Raw genomic sequence first — 14,798 nt, forward strand, 5'->3', positions numbered from 1 at the left:
CGTCGCCAACGTGGATGGAAATTCCAACTGTTTCCCGATCCCTGTTGGCAGTCAGACTCCAGAGAATCTTTCTGCACCGGTTTGGGTCAGATCGGGCAAAAAACCTAGGACTAGTGTGCAAAAGTAGGTTTTTCAGAAAATCCAAAATACCCGAAAATCTCGCCAGCGCGACCACCCAATCCGAGGCATGCATCTTGTTCGGCTCGAGCCAAGGATTCCGGTGATGTAAGACACTTGGGTCTGCGACCGACGGTCGAGGAGTTACGAGCCATTTCGTACTTTTGATCGCTGCAGCGCCACCTTGGGGCCGATCGGGGCGAGCCTTGGTGAGGTTGTAGTACCGGGCCGGTCCTACCATCCCTCAGAGTTTCAAGTCTCTACCACGGACGCTTTGGTCTGCCCGCTCACTTTTAAGGCGGAATGTTGATGATCCAAAATCCCAGGTTGCACTCCAGAGTGTCTTTGCTGTGCACTCTGTTGTGATCCATTTTCGGTGTCAACCAATCTGAGCTGAGCTTGTTTGCCGGCGACCTTAGACCCTCTCGCCGCGGCCCAGGTGGGCGTGGCCTTTGCCGGCTCCCCCGCCTCGGCGTCGCTGCGTCATCGCTTCTCGGCCTTTTGGCTAAGATCAAGTGTAGTATCTGTTCTTATCAGTTTAATATCTGATACGTGCCCTACCCGGGCACCACATATTAAATTGATTTTTGGTCCTGGGAGATGGAATAGGGGCTTGCTCCGTCCACTCCACGCATCGACCCGGTATTGCAGTACTTCTGGGAACGGTGCACCCTCCTAAAGTGTTCAATGAAAGAAATGTAGTGGTCTTGTGTGGCAGACGGTGATAATGGAGCTAGTGTGAGTGGGTGTTGTAGGTGATCATGTGCTATACTAGCCTGGGTAGAATTGTGGTGTAAAAACAAGACAAAAAGGAACCCCTGTTCCTCTGTCGGTTTAACATCTGATCCGTCCACTATTCGGGGACGGCGCATTATGTACATTTATGGCTCATGGAGCCGGATGCGGAGCGTGCAAAAAAAAAAAAAAAAAGCCCCTTTTTTGACTGGCAAACCGCTGGTGAGGATTGGGGAGAGGGACAGGGTGCTTCTGACTGAAGGCCTGGGAATTCATACTTACCTGGCAGGGGAGACACCATGATCAGGAAGGTGGTTCACCCAGGGCGAGGCTCGGCCATTGCACTCTGGGTTGTGCTGACCCCTGCGAATTCCCCAAATGTGGGAATCTCGACTGCATAATTTATGGTAGTGGGGGACTGCGTTCGCGCTCTCCCCTGGACAACACTGGTTAAAAGGGCAGATTGTTAAAGCTCCCCTTGAGGTTCTTTTGTTTTGTTTTTTTTCTCCACTTCTTCAATATCCAGAGGCAGTCCAGAGAGTTGAACTGCGGCGGTTGCTCGAGAGATACGAAACAGTCTAGGACCGGTCTGTGTGAGGAGGGTTTTCTTTTTTCTCCTCAATTCTTCAAATAGTCTCCAATATTTGACGGACGACTTAGTTCACAGCAGTTGTCCTGGAGGCAAAGTTGTTCGGAATGAGGAGTTCTATCATGTGGTATGAAAACATTGTGCACGTGTGAAACGTCACGTGATACACAGCCACCCATGTTGTGTTTTTTTCTGTTTACAGCGCCACCAAGTGGCCAGTCGCCGCATTCCTCTTCACGTGACCACGGGCTGAGCCCGTACACAGGTGTACCGAGTTGGGTGCAATTGTCTCATTCCGTTGGAGAGTTATAGCCGTTCAAGTAAAGCCCGCCTCGCCCACCCCCAACGTTTTGGCGTACCGTCGCCAACGTGGATGGAAATTCCAACTGTTTCCCGATCCCTGTTGGCAGTCAGACTCCAGAGAATCTTTCTGCACCGGTTTGGGTCAGATCGGGCAAAAAACCTAGGACTAGTGTGCAAAAGTAGGTTTTTCAGAAAATCCAAAATACCCGAAAATCTCGCCAGCGCGACCACCCAATCCGAGGCATGCATCTTGTTCGGCTCGAGCCAAGGATTCCGGTGATGTAAGACACTTGGGTCTGCGACCGACGGTCGAGGAGTTACGAGCCATTTCGTACTTTTGATCGCTGCAGCGCCACCTTGGGGCCGATCGGGGCGAGCCTTGGTGAGGTTGTAGTACCGGGCCGGTCCTACCATCCCTCAGAGTTTCAAGTCTCTACCACGGACGCTTTGGTCTGCCCGCTCACTTTTAAGGCGGAATGTTGATGATCCAAAATCCCAGGTTGCACTCCAGAGTGTCTTTGCTGTGCACTCTGTTGTGATCCATTTTCGGTGTCAACCAATCTGAGCTGAGCTTGTTTGCCGGCGACCTTAGACCCTCTCGCCGCGGCCCAGGTGGGCGTGGCCTTTGCCGGCTCCCCCGCCTCGGCGTCGCTGCGTCATCGCTTCTCGGCCTTTTGGCTAAGATCAAGTGTAGTATCTGTTCTTATCAGTTTAATATCTGATACGTGCCCTACCCGGGCACCACATATTAAATTGATTTTTGGTCCTGGGAGATGGAATAGGGGCTTGCTCCGTCCACTCCACGCATCGACCCGGTATTGCAGTACTTCTGGGAACGGTGCACCCTCCTAAAGTGTTCAATGAAAGAAATGTAGTGGTCTTGTGTGGCAGACGGTGATAATGGAGCTAGTGTGAGTGGGTGTTGTAGGTGATCATGTGCTATACTAGCCTGGGTAGAATTGTGGTGTAAAAACAAGACAAAAAGGAACCCCTGTTCCTCTGTCGGTTTAACATCTGATCCGTCCACTATTCGGGGACGGCGCATTATGTACATTTATGGCTCATGGAGCCGGATGCGGAGCGTGCAAAAAAAAAAAAAAAAAGCCCCTTTTTTGACTGGCAAACCGCTGGTGAGGATTGGGGAGAGGGACAGGGTGCTTCTGACTGAAGGCCTGGGAATTCATACTTACCTGGCAGGGGAGACACCATGATCAGGAAGGTGGTTCACCCAGGGCGAGGCTCGGCCATTGCACTCTGGGTTGTGCTGACCCCTGCGAATTCCCCAAATGTGGGAATCTCGACTGCATAATTTATGGTAGTGGGGGACTGCGTTCGCGCTCTCCCCTGGACAACACTGGTTAAAAGGGCAGATTGTTAAAGCTCCACTTGAGGTTCTTTTGTTTTGTTTTTTTTCTCCACTTCTTCAATATCCAGAGGCAGTCCAGAGAGTTGAACTGCGGCGGTTGCTCGAGAGATACGAAACAGTCTAGGACCGGTCTGTGTGAGGAGGGTTTTCTTTTTTCTCCTCAATTCTTCAAATAGTCTCCAATATTTGACGGACGACTTAGTTCACAGCAGTTGTCCTGGAGGCAAAGTTGTTCGGAATGAGGAGTTCTATCATGTGGTATGAAAACATTGTGCACGTGTGAAACGTCACGTGATACACAGCCACCCATGTTGTGTTTTTTTCTGTTTACAGCGCCACCAAGTGGCCAGTCGCCGCATTCCTCTTCACGTGACCACGGGCTGAGCCCGTACACAGGTGTACCGAGTTGGGTGCAATTGTCTCATTCCGTTGGAGAGTTATAGCCGTTCAAGTAAAGCCCGCCTCGCCCACCCCCAACGTTTTGGCGTACCGTCGCCAACGTGGATGGAAATTCCAACTGTTTCCCGATCCCTGTTGGCAGTCAGACTCCAGAGAATCTTTCTGCACCGGTTTGGGTCAGATCGGGCAAAAAACCTAGGACTAGTGTGCAAAAGTAGGTTTTTCAGAAAATCCAAAATACCCGAAAATCTCGCCAGCGCGACCACCCAATCCGAGGCATGCATCTTGTTCGGCTCGAGCCAAGGATTCCGGTGATGTAAGACACTTGGGTCTGCGACCGACGGTCGAGGAGTTACGAGCCATTTCGTACTTTTGATCGCTGCAGCGCCACCTTGGGGCCGATCGGGGCGAGCCTTGGTGAGGTTGTAGTACCGGGCCGGTCCTACCATCCCTCAGAGTTTCAAGTCTCTACCACGGACGCTTTGGTCTGCCCGCTCACTTTTAAGGCGGAATGTTGATGATCCAAAATCCCAGGTTGCACTCCAGAGTGTCTTTGCTGTGCACTCTGTTGTGATCCATTTTCGGTGTCAACCAATCTGAGCTGAGCTTGTTTGCCGGCGACCTTAGACCCTCTCGCCGCGGCCCAGGTGGGCGTGGCCTTTGCCGGCTCCCCCGCCTCGGCGTCGCTGCGTCATCGCTTCTCGGCCTTTTGGCTAAGATCAAGTGGTCTGGTCGGACGTCTGAGACAGCGATCGCCTCTTGTTGGACTTGGTCTCGTGTGTTGCTTGTCACACGGGACATACACCCTTCAGGAGGTACATTGACAAGCGGCTTTTAATTGACGACTCGTTCTACGAGGAATCTTCTGGTTTTAAGGTAAGCAGGTTTTAATTTATTTATTGTATATTTATTGTTGGATTTTAGCCGCAGCAGGCTAGTGGTGCCTCCAACATGTCGGCTGCTCGTGCCGGCATGAGGAGGCACCACAGCGTGCGTTTTAAATTTAAGACAAAGGAGGATGGCACTCTCCAGGCGATGTCCAGGTTGGACTTTTCCAGGAAGTGCATCCAACAGACTCTCGGTTTTAAGGCTATTGATATTAACTGCTTGTTGACTCTGCCCCTGAATCATGGCTTCGACGTTAGTTTTGCTTCTGCTTCCTTGCTAAGTACTTTTTGGGCTCGGTATGAATTGTGTAAAGCCAATTTCTCCATGTTCACTGTGGAAAAACTGACTGATAATTCGCTGAAAGTGGTGATTGTCAGGATGTTTAATGAAACAGTTAGTGGAGAAGACATTGCTGTATGGTTGGCAAGATATTGCTCTATTCGTGGTCAACCAGTCAAGGTTTTAGATGAAGACGGTATCTGGAGCTGTGCGTGGAGAGTGCCCATTAAACAATGGGCAGATCCCAACAGCTACCATGGCCTGAGTCAAATTCCTTCTATGATTGTGTTGGGAGAGAATAGAGGTTACATCCATTATCAAGGGATGCCCAAGCTATGCCGCAAGTGTGGCCAACTTGGGCATCTCGCCGAGGCGTGCCAAGAAGTAGTGTGTAGGAAGTGCAGAGAAATTGGACACACTTTTGAAGAGTGCAAAAATGGCAGAAAGTGCAACCTCTGTGGAGAATCATCCCATCTCTACAGAGACTGCCCCCAAAGTTTTGCCAACAAGCTAAAAAACAACAAAATGGCCGCCCCACCCAAAGAGCAAACGATAAAGGAGGCGGGCCCTGAGGTTTTGGCGGGAAATTCAAATCCTCAGCCAGCCTCAGGGATTGGACTGGAAGAAGGAAGTGGGGCGGCCACAGGGGCGGAGTCAACTCGAACAGCTGGTCAGGGGGAGGAAGCCAATCCTCAAAATGATAATGGTAAAGAAGAGGTGGACGACAAAGAGGAGGAAACGGCTTCCTCCCTTGTCACCGTGTCTGAGGCTAGTGGGTCAACTAGTGGGAGTGAGACAGATTCTTCTCTTCCCAATGCTCAAGTGCAGAAAAGAACTGCGAGATCTCCTCTGGTCCAAACAGAGGAGAAAAAGCTGCGGGTAGCGCACCGGCTAGATAGTTCCCCCATGGAAGATCTAGACCGTGTGTGGCCCACAGACTCTCCTAATGAAGTATCTTTTCTGCATTTTAAGCTAAGAACATCGACGCCAAAGGCTTCACAAGAGGTTCTCTCTGTGAGCCCTGAGACGTCAAGCACTTTCCTCCCTGATCCCAGGCTTTCTGGGGAAAAGGGACGGCAAGTGCAACAAGAAATAACCTGATTTTAATTAAATCTCTGTAGTCCTTTTGTTGCTTTTAAATGTCTCATACCCTTTTAACCATACTGCTCATGGCTCTCACTATCTCCACCATCAATGTGAGAAGTGTGAGGAGCAATATACGAGCACAGAGTGTCCTATCCTTTTTAAAAACTTTTAAGTCAGATGTGTTTTTATTACAAGAATGTGGCCTGCCTTTTTTATCCAATTACAGAAAGTGGGAGGAGATTTGGACCCCAGGAGTTTCCGTTTGGAGTGGGTCCAATTTTAATAAAAATGACGGTGTCGCCATTTTAATACAAAACCCCAATATCTTGGTGAAGGGCAGCACTGTGGTGAGGGACGGGCGGGCAATTTTAGCTAATCTGACTTTTTTAGGTAAGGATTTTAACATTTTAAATGTGTATGGTTTTACAGACAAAAACAATAGGTATGAGCTTTTAGAAGACCTGCGGCCCCACATGTTAGGTAGGGCTCCCCTAGTGGTAGCAGGGGATTTTAATTGCGTTTTAACCAAGAAAGACAGGAAGAGGACAGAGGATTTTAAAGTTGACAAAACGTCGGTTTTATTGCAGGATTTAGTTAGAGATTTTAAATTAGTGGACTGTTTTAAAGCAATGCATCAGAGAGAGGAGGGCTTCACCTGGTTCAGTGGTGACGGCACCAGAGCCTCTCGCATTGACTACGTTTTTACACGGGACTGCCTGCCAACCGATGCAACATTAACCCCCCTCTTTTTTTCAGATCACACAATGCTGTCATGCACCCTTTCACTCCCCACTGGTGTGACTGCAGGGGGAGGGCTGTGGAAGCTGAACTGCTCCCTTTTGGAAGATAAAGATGTAGTCAGTGAGTACAGGGAGCAGTTCAGCCAATGGCAGACCCTCCAAGACTTCTACGACTCACGTGCACAGTGGTGGGAGATGGTAAAAGAACGGACGAGACAGTTTTTTAGAAAGATAGGAAAAATCAAAAAGAATAGATTAAATCGACGCATGATGGGGCTGCAAAAACGACTACAGAGATATTTTAACCTTTTAAACGATGGGATTGATTTTAGTGAAGAAATCAAAGAAATAAAGCAAGAAATGTCAGTTTTATCCGAAATTCAAAGCAAAGGTGTCATTTTAAGGAGCAGGGAGAAGGAGATTGAGGAAGGTGAAAGGTGCACAAGGTATTTCTTTAAAAAAATTATTTCACGGGGTGGGGCAATCACAGCTTTGAAAAGTGGAGGGAGGGAGGTTTACACCACAAAAGAAATTTTAAAGGAAACTGAAGTATTTTATGAAAACCTATACAGCACCAAAGAAGTCCACAATGACACATTACAGGAGGTTTTAGAGTTTTTAGAAAAGAAAGTCGAAGGCGAAGGTACAATTTTATCTCAAGATTTCAACATTTTAGAAATTCACAAAGCACTCAAAAGTTTTAAACGAGGAAAGTCCCCCGGCACCGATGGACTTCCTCTGGAGTTTTATTTGACTTTTTGGGATATTTTAGCTTTCGACTTACTGACTGTTTTTAAAGAATTTGAGACTCTTGAAAGACTTCCTGACAGCTTTAGAATAGGGATAGTTTCACTCTTACATAAGAAAGGGGACAAGACTGACTTACGGAACTGGCGACCCATCACTCTTTTAAATGTCGACTGTAAACTTTTTAGCAAAATTTTAGCCACACGCATGTCGACAGTTTTAGAGGACGTAATCCACCCGGATCAAGCATGCGCTGTGCCAGGAAGGAAGATCACGGACAGCCTGGTGCTGATCAGAGACGCCATCTGTTATGCGAGAGACAGAAACCTTCGGCTAGTAGTCCTAAATTTAGACTTTGAAAAAGCATTCGACCGTATCTCGCACCAGTTCCTTTTTAAGGTACTGGGTAAAATGGGATTTCCAGGGCGGTTCATAGCCTGGGTGGGACTGCTGTACAACAGTCTGGTCAGCAGAATTGTAGTTAATGGGCATTTATCCAAAGCTGTTAATATCTACAGCGGCGTCCGTCAGGGGTGTCCCTTATCTCCCCTTCTGTATGTGGCTTGTATAGAGCCACTGGCACAAATCTTGAGAAGGGACAAATGGATTAAAGGACTAGGCATTCCAGGGACTAGTGGACTGACGGCAACCTGCGTTTTATACATGGACGACGTGACCCTTTTAGCAACGGACGTTTTATCGGTACGAAGAGCAATGGACTTGACTGACTGGTACGGTCGGGCCTCAGGCGCCAAGCTCAATAGGAGCAAGTCTGAGGCCCAGCTCTTCGGGCCGTGGGGGAACGTTGACAAAGGTGGACTAGATTTGGATTTTAAAGATAATAATTTGAAAATTTTAGGTGTTAAATTTGACAGGGAGGGTGGAGGACAGGGTAACTGGACTGACATGTTAGGGAAAGTTAGGCAAAGACTGGGCTTTTGGGGACTAAGAAATCTGACGATTGAAGGCAAGATTTTAATTTTTAAAGCTGTGATTTTACCACTGATTTTACTTGTCTGTTCTGTTTTTAGTCCCCCACGAAGCTTCCTGATTGACCTGGAGAGAGCAGTGTTTTATTTCCTGTGGGGGTCCAAGTGGGAGCGACTCAAAAGAGAAGTAGTGAAGAAAAGGAAGGAGAATGGTGGAAAAGGGCTCCCAGACCCCCACCTGTTTTTAGGCAGCCGCTTCACTGCCCTCCACATTAAATACGCCCTGACCCCATCCAGAGAACACAAGACAGCAGCCATGACCCGATTCTGGATGGGGTCATACTTAAGATCTTTGAAAATTTTACCCGTTGATCTTAAATGTCCAGTGTCTTTTAATCTGTCAAAAGAACATCTTTTTATTAAGAATTTTTTAAAGAAATACCTTTTAGAAACGAATGATGCCACTGTTTTAACTAACCACAAGTCTCTTGTCTCTCTTGTGCAGGATCGAGAATCGGTGAGTCCAGTTCCAGGCCTCACACTAGGTGAGGCCAAAGACGTTTGGAGGAACGCAGCCCACCCAGCTCTCCAGAACAGGCTTAAGGACTTGTCGTGGATGGTGGCCCATGAGATCCTCCCGGTCAGGGCGGTTATGCACTCCAGAGGCATGGCCAAAAACCCCACCTGCCCACGGTCCGGATGTGGTTCCCCGGAGACCGTCTACCATCTGCTCTGGGAGTGCGGTGCTGCGCGGGACCTGTGGGCCAAGACCAGCCCCCTGGTTTTCCCGTGCCTGCCGGCGGGTCGGGCCCAGGTGGGATACAGGCTCGCCATCCTGGGGGTGGGTCAGGGCTTGAAGGAGCTAACATCACAGCAATTTACCTCGCTCTGGCTCACCCTCAACCATATCAAGGATGCCATCTGGGCCACCAGAAACCTGCTGGTGGGGAAACGCGTTACGGTGCCCCTCCACGCGTGCGAGCAATTAGTTAGATCTGCGCTGCAGGAGGCGCCGGACGTCGTTATTCGGATGGGGGGGCTGGGGTCACACCAAAGAGGTCCCGGCCACCCCCGACCCTGGCCGCCCGTAGATGCACCCTCACCACACTGGCTACGGGAACAGCGGGCCAGCGGGCCGGAGGAGAGGGGATCTCCGCTGGGCGCTGGAAGCGAGGAGTCCGGGGCCTGTTCTGGAGACCTGGAGTGAATGGACATTCTTGATAGGGACTCACCCTCGATCCTGTACAAGAGATGTTTTATGTGGCATAATTTATTGTTTTATTGGTTTTTATCTGACATGTTTTATTGTTTTATTCCTATTATTTAAACCATTTACCTTTCTTTTAAAACATACATGGACTTTTTACACAACACACAAACACAAGAAACTTTTAACAGTAAATAATGTGTCCCTTTTAATATGTGTAAAAATGTGATCTAAAAGAAAAAATGTACATGCAAATGGAAATAATGGAATGACACTGTGACAATAAAACTTTTCGAAAGAAAAAAAATCTGTTCTTATCAGTTTAATATCTGATACGTGCCCTACCCGGGCACCACATATTAAATTGATTTTTGGTCCTGGGAGATGGAATAGGGGCTTGCTCCGTCCACTCCACGCATCGACCCGGTATTGCAGTACTTCTGGGAACGGTGCACCCTCCTAAAGTGTTCAATGAAAGAAATGTAGTGGTCTTGTGTGGCAGACGGTGATAATGGAGCTAGTGTGAGTGGGTGTTGTAGGTGATCATGTGCTATACTAGCCTGGGTAGAATTGTGGTGTAAAAACAAGACAAAAAGGAACCCCTGTTCCTCTGTCGGTTTAACATCTGATCCGTCCACTATTCGGGGACGGCGCATTATGTACATTTATGGCTCATGGAGCCGGATGCGGAGCGTGCAAAAAAAAAAAAAAAAAGCCCCTTTTTTGACTGGCAAACCGCTGGTGAGGATTGGGGAGAGGGACAGGGTGCTTCTGACTGAAGGCCTGGGAATTCATACTTACCTGGCAGGGGAGACACCATGATCAGGAAGGTGGTTCACCCAGGGCGAGGCTCGGCCATTGCACTCTGGGTTGTGCTGACCCCTGCGAATTCCCCAAATGTGGGAATCTCGACTGCATAATTTATGGTAGTGGGGGACTGCGTTCGCGCTCTCCCCTGGACAACACTGGTTAAAAGGGCAGATTGTTAAAGCTCCACTTGAGGTTCTTTTGTTTTGTTTTTTTTCTCCACTTCTTCAATATCCAGAGGCAGTCCAGAGAGTTGAACTGCGGCGGTTGCTCGAGAGATACGAAACAGTCTAGGACCGGTCTGTGTGAGGAGGGTTTTCTTTTTTCTCCTCAATTCTTCAAATAGTCTCCAATATTTGACGGACGACTTAGTTCACAGCAGTTGTCCTGGAGGCAAAGTTGTTCGGAATGAGGAGTTCTATCATGTGGTATGAAAACATTGTGCACGTGTGAAACGTCACGTGATACACAGCCACCCATGTTGTGTTTTTTTCTGTTTACAGCGCCACCAAGTGGCCAGTCGCCGCATTCCTCTTCACGTGACCACGGGCTGAGCCCGTACACAGGTGTACCGAGTTGGGTGCAATTGTCTCATTCCGTTGGAGAGTTATAGCCGTTCAAGTAAAGCCCGCCTCGCCCACCCCCAACGTTTTGGCGTACCGTCGCCAACGTGGATGGAAATTCCAACTGTTTCCCGATCCCTGTTGGCAGTCAGACTCCAGAGAATCTTTCTGCACCGGTTTGGGTCAGATCGGGCAAAAAACCTAGGACTAGTGTGCAAAAGTAGGTTTTTCAGAAAATCCAAAATACCCGAAAATCTCGCCAGCGCGACCACCCAATCCGAGGCATGCATCTTGTTCGGCTCGAGCCAAGGATTCCGGTGATGTAAGACACTTGGGTCTGCGACCGACGGTCGAGGAGTTACGAGCCATTTCGTACTTTTGATCGCTGCAGCGCCACCTTGGGGCCGATCGGGGCGAGCCTTGGTGAGGTTGTAGTACCGGGCCGGTCCTACCATCCCTCAGAGTTTCAAGTCTCTACCACGGACGCTTTGGTCTGCCCGCTCACTTTTAAGGCGGAATGTTGATGATCCAAAATCCCAGGTTGCACTCCAGAGTGTCTTTGCTGTGCACTCTGTTGTGATCCATTTTCGGTGTCAACCAATCTGAGCTGAGCTTGTTTGCCGGCGACCTTAGACCCTCTCGCCGCGGCCCAGGTGGGCGTGGCCTTTGCCGGCTCCCCCGCCTCGGCGTCGCTGCGTCATCGCTTCTCGGCCTTTTGGCTAAGATCAAGTGTAGTATCTGTTCTTATCAGTTTAATATCTGATACGTGCCCTACCCGGGCACCACATATTAAATTGATTTTTGGTCCTGGGAGATGGAATAGGGGCTTGCTCCGTCCACTCCACGCATCGACCCGGTATTGCAGTACTTCTGGGAACGGTGCACCCTCCTAAAGTGTTCAATGAAAGAAATGTAGTGGTCTTGTGTGGCAGACGGTGATAATGGAGCTAGTGTGAGTGGGTGTTGTAGGTGATCATGTGCTATACTAGCCTGGGTAGAATTGTGGTGTAAAAACAAGACAAAAAGGAACCCCTGTTCCTCTGTCGGTTTAACATCTGATCCGTCCACTATTCGGGGACGGCGCATTATGTACATTTATGGCTCATGGAGCCGGATGCGGAGCGTGCAAAAAAAAAAAAAAAAAGCCCCTTTTTTGACTGGCAAACCGCTGGTGAGGATTGGGGAGAGGGACAGGGTGCTTCTGACTGAAGGCCTGGGAATTCATACTTACCTGGCAGGGGAGACACCATGATCAGGAAGGTGGTTCACCCAGGGCGAGGCTCGGCCATTGCACTCTGGGTTGTGCTGACCCCTGCGAATTCCCCAAATGTGGGAATCTCGACTGCATAATTTATGGTAGTGGGGGACTGCGTTCGCGCTCTCCCCTGGACAACACTGGTTAAAAGGGCAGATTGTTAAAGCTCCACTTGAGCTTTAACCCCGCTTTAGCTTGAGCTCCCCCGCCTCGGCGTCGCTGCGTCATCGCTTCTCGGCCTTTTGGTTAAGATCAAGTGGTCTGGTCGGACGTCTGAGACAGCGATCGCCTCTTGTTGGACTTGGTCTCGTGTGTTGCTTGTCACACGGGACATACACCCTTCAGGAGGTACATTGACAAGCGGCTTTTAATTGACGACTCGTTCTACGAGGAATCTTCTGGTTTTAAGGTAAGCAGGTTTTAATTTATTTATTGTATATTTATTGTTGGATTTTAGCCGCAGCAGGCTAGTGGTGCCTCCAACATGTCGGCTGCTCGTGCCGGCATGAGGAGGCACCACAGCGTGCGTTTTAAATTTAAGACAAAGGAGGATGGCACTCTCCAGGCGATGTCCAGGTTGGACTTTTCCAGGAAGTGCATCCAACAGACTCTCGGTTTTAAGGCTATTGATATTAACTGCTTGTTGACTCTGCCCCTGAATCATGGCTTCGACGTTAGTTTTGCTTCTGCTTCCTTGCTAAGTACTTTTTGGGCTCGGTATGAATTGTGTAAAGCCAATTTCTCCATGTTCACTGTGGAAAAACTGACTGATAATTCGCTGAAAGTGGTGATTGTCAGGATGTTTAATGAAACAGTTAGTGGAGAAGACATTGCTGTATGGTTGGCAAGATATTGCTCTATTCGTGGTCAACCAGTCAAGGTTTTAGATGAAGACGGTATCTGGAGCTGTGCGTGGAGAGTGCCCATTAAACAATGGGCAGATCCCAACAGCTACCATGGCCTGAGTCAAATTCCTTCTATGATTGTGTTGGGAGAGAATAGAGGTTACATCCATTATCAAGGGATGCCCAAGCTATGCCGCAAGTGTGGCCAACTTGGGCATCTCGCCGAGGCGTGCCAAGAAGTAGTGTGTAGGAAGTGCAGAGAAATTGGACACACTTTTGAAGAGTGCAAAAATGGCAGAAAGTGCAACCTCTGTGGAGAATCATCCCATCTCTACAGAGACTGCCCCCAAAGTTTTGCCAACAAGCTAAAAAACAACAAAATGGCCGCCCCACCCAAAGAGCAAACGATAAAGGAGGCGGGCCCTGAGGTTTTGGCGGGAAATTCAAATCCTCAGCCAGCCTCAGGGATTGGACTGGAAGAAGGAAGTGGGGCGGCCACAGGGGCGGAGTCAACTCGAACAGCTGGTCAGGGGGAGGAAGCCAATCCTCAAAATGATAATGGTAAAGAAGAGGTGGACGACAAAGAGGAGGAAACGGCTTCCTCCCTTGTCACCGTGTCTGAGGCTAGTGGGTCAACTAGTGGGAGTGAGACAGATTCTTCTCTTCCCAATGCTCAAGTGCAGAAAAGAACTGCGAGATCTCCTCTGGTCCAAACAGAGGAGAAAAAGCTGCGGGTAGCGCACCGGCTAGATAGTTCCCCCATGGAAGATCTAGACCGTGTGTGGCCCACAGACTCTCCTAATGAAGTATCTTTTCTGCATTTTAAGCTAAGAACATCGACGCCAAAGGCTTCACAAGAGGTTCTCTCTGTGAGCCCTGAGACGTCAAGCACTTTCCTCCCTGATCCCAGGCTTTCTGGGGAAAAGGGACGGCAAGTGCAACAAGAAATAACCTGATTTTAATTAAATCTCTGTAGTCCTTTTGTTGCTTTTAAATGTCTCATACCCTTTTAACCATACTGCTCATGGCTCTCACTATCTCCACCATCAATGTGAGAAGTGTGAGGAGCAATATACGAGCACAGAGTGTCCTATCCTTTTTAAAAACTTTTAAGTCAGATGTGTTTTTATTACAAGAATGTGGTCTGCCTTTTTTATCCAATTACAGAAAGTGGGAGGAGATTTGGACCCCAGGAGTTTCCGTTTGGAGTGGGTCCAATTTTAATAAAAATGACGGTGTCGCCATTTTAATACAAAACCCCAATATCTTGGTGAAGGGCAGCACTGTGGTGAGGGACGGGCGGGCAATTTTAGCTAATCTGACTTTTTTAGGTAAGGATTTTAACATTTTAAATGTGTATGGTTTTACAGACAAAAACAATAGGTATGAGCTTTTAGAAGACCTGCGGCCCCACATGTTAGGTAGGGCTCCCCTAGTGGTAGCAGGGGATTTTAATTGCGTTTTAACCAAGAAAGACAGGAAGAGGACAGAGGATTTTAAAGTTGACAAAACGTCGGTTTTATTGCAGGATTTAGTTAGAGATTTTAAATTAGTGGACTGTTTTAAAGCAATGCATCAGAGAGAGGAGGGCTTCACCTGGTTCAGTGGTGACGGCACCAGAGCCTCTCGCATTGACTACGTTTTTACACGGGACTGCCTGCCAACCGATGCAACATTAACCCCCCTCTTTTTTTCAGATCACACAATGCTGTCATGCACCCTTTCACTCCCCACTGGTGTGACTGCAGGGGGAGGGCTGTGGAAGCTGAACTGCTCCCTTTTGGAAGATAAAGATGTAGTCAGTGAGTACAGGGAGCAGTTCAGCCAATGGCAGACCCTCCAAGACTTCTACGACTCACGTGCACAGTGGTGGGAAATGGTAAAAAAACGGACGAGACAGTTTTTTAGAAAGATAGGAAAAATCAAAAAGAATAGATTAAATC

The 14,798-nt window shown here is 48.6% G+C and overlaps 7 non-coding genes and 1 pseudogene across 7 annotated transcripts; all 8 read left to right on the top strand.

Annotated features, from left to right (window-relative positions):
- Nucleotides 1–602: 602 nt before the first annotated feature.
- LOC148996353 (U2 spliceosomal RNA) lies at nt 603–793 on the top strand. Its single transcript, XR_016148409.1, has one exon. It is a non-coding gene; the product is annotated as a U2 spliceosomal RNA (small nuclear RNA).
- Nucleotides 794–1,126: 333 nt separating this feature from the next.
- Nucleotides 1,127–1,291, top strand: LOC148996354 (U1 spliceosomal RNA). Its single transcript, XR_016150267.1, has one exon. It is a non-coding gene; the product is annotated as a U1 spliceosomal RNA (small nuclear RNA).
- Nucleotides 1,292–2,402: 1,111 nt separating this feature from the next.
- LOC148996355 (U2 spliceosomal RNA) lies at nt 2,403–2,593 on the top strand. Its single transcript, XR_016148410.1, has one exon. It is a non-coding gene; the product is annotated as a U2 spliceosomal RNA (small nuclear RNA).
- A 333-nt stretch (nt 2,594–2,926) lies between these two features.
- Nucleotides 2,927–3,091, top strand: LOC148996356 (U1 spliceosomal RNA). Its single transcript, XR_016150268.1, has one exon. It is a non-coding gene; the product is annotated as a U1 spliceosomal RNA (small nuclear RNA).
- Nucleotides 3,092–9,669: 6,578 nt separating this feature from the next.
- LOC148996357 (U2 spliceosomal RNA) lies at nt 9,670–9,845 on the top strand (annotated as a pseudogene).
- Nucleotides 9,846–10,178: 333 nt separating this feature from the next.
- On the top strand, nt 10,179–10,343 carry LOC148996358 (U1 spliceosomal RNA). The gene has a single exon (XR_016150269.1). It is a non-coding gene; the product is annotated as a U1 spliceosomal RNA (small nuclear RNA).
- Nucleotides 10,344–11,454: 1,111 nt separating this feature from the next.
- Nucleotides 11,455–11,645, top strand: LOC148996359 (U2 spliceosomal RNA). The gene has a single exon (XR_016148411.1). It is a non-coding gene; the product is annotated as a U2 spliceosomal RNA (small nuclear RNA).
- Nucleotides 11,646–11,978: 333 nt separating this feature from the next.
- Nucleotides 11,979–12,143, top strand: LOC148996360 (U1 spliceosomal RNA). Its single transcript, XR_016150270.1, has one exon. It is a non-coding gene; the product is annotated as a U1 spliceosomal RNA (small nuclear RNA).
- Nucleotides 12,144–14,798: the final 2,655 nt, after the last annotated feature.

This window comes from Pimephales promelas, chromosome 2 (assembly GCF_988280905.1).
Source record: "Pimephales promelas chromosome 2, fPimPro1.hap1.1, whole genome shotgun sequence".
Lineage (NCBI taxonomy): Eukaryota > Metazoa > Chordata > Actinopteri > Cypriniformes > Leuciscidae > Pimephales > Pimephales promelas.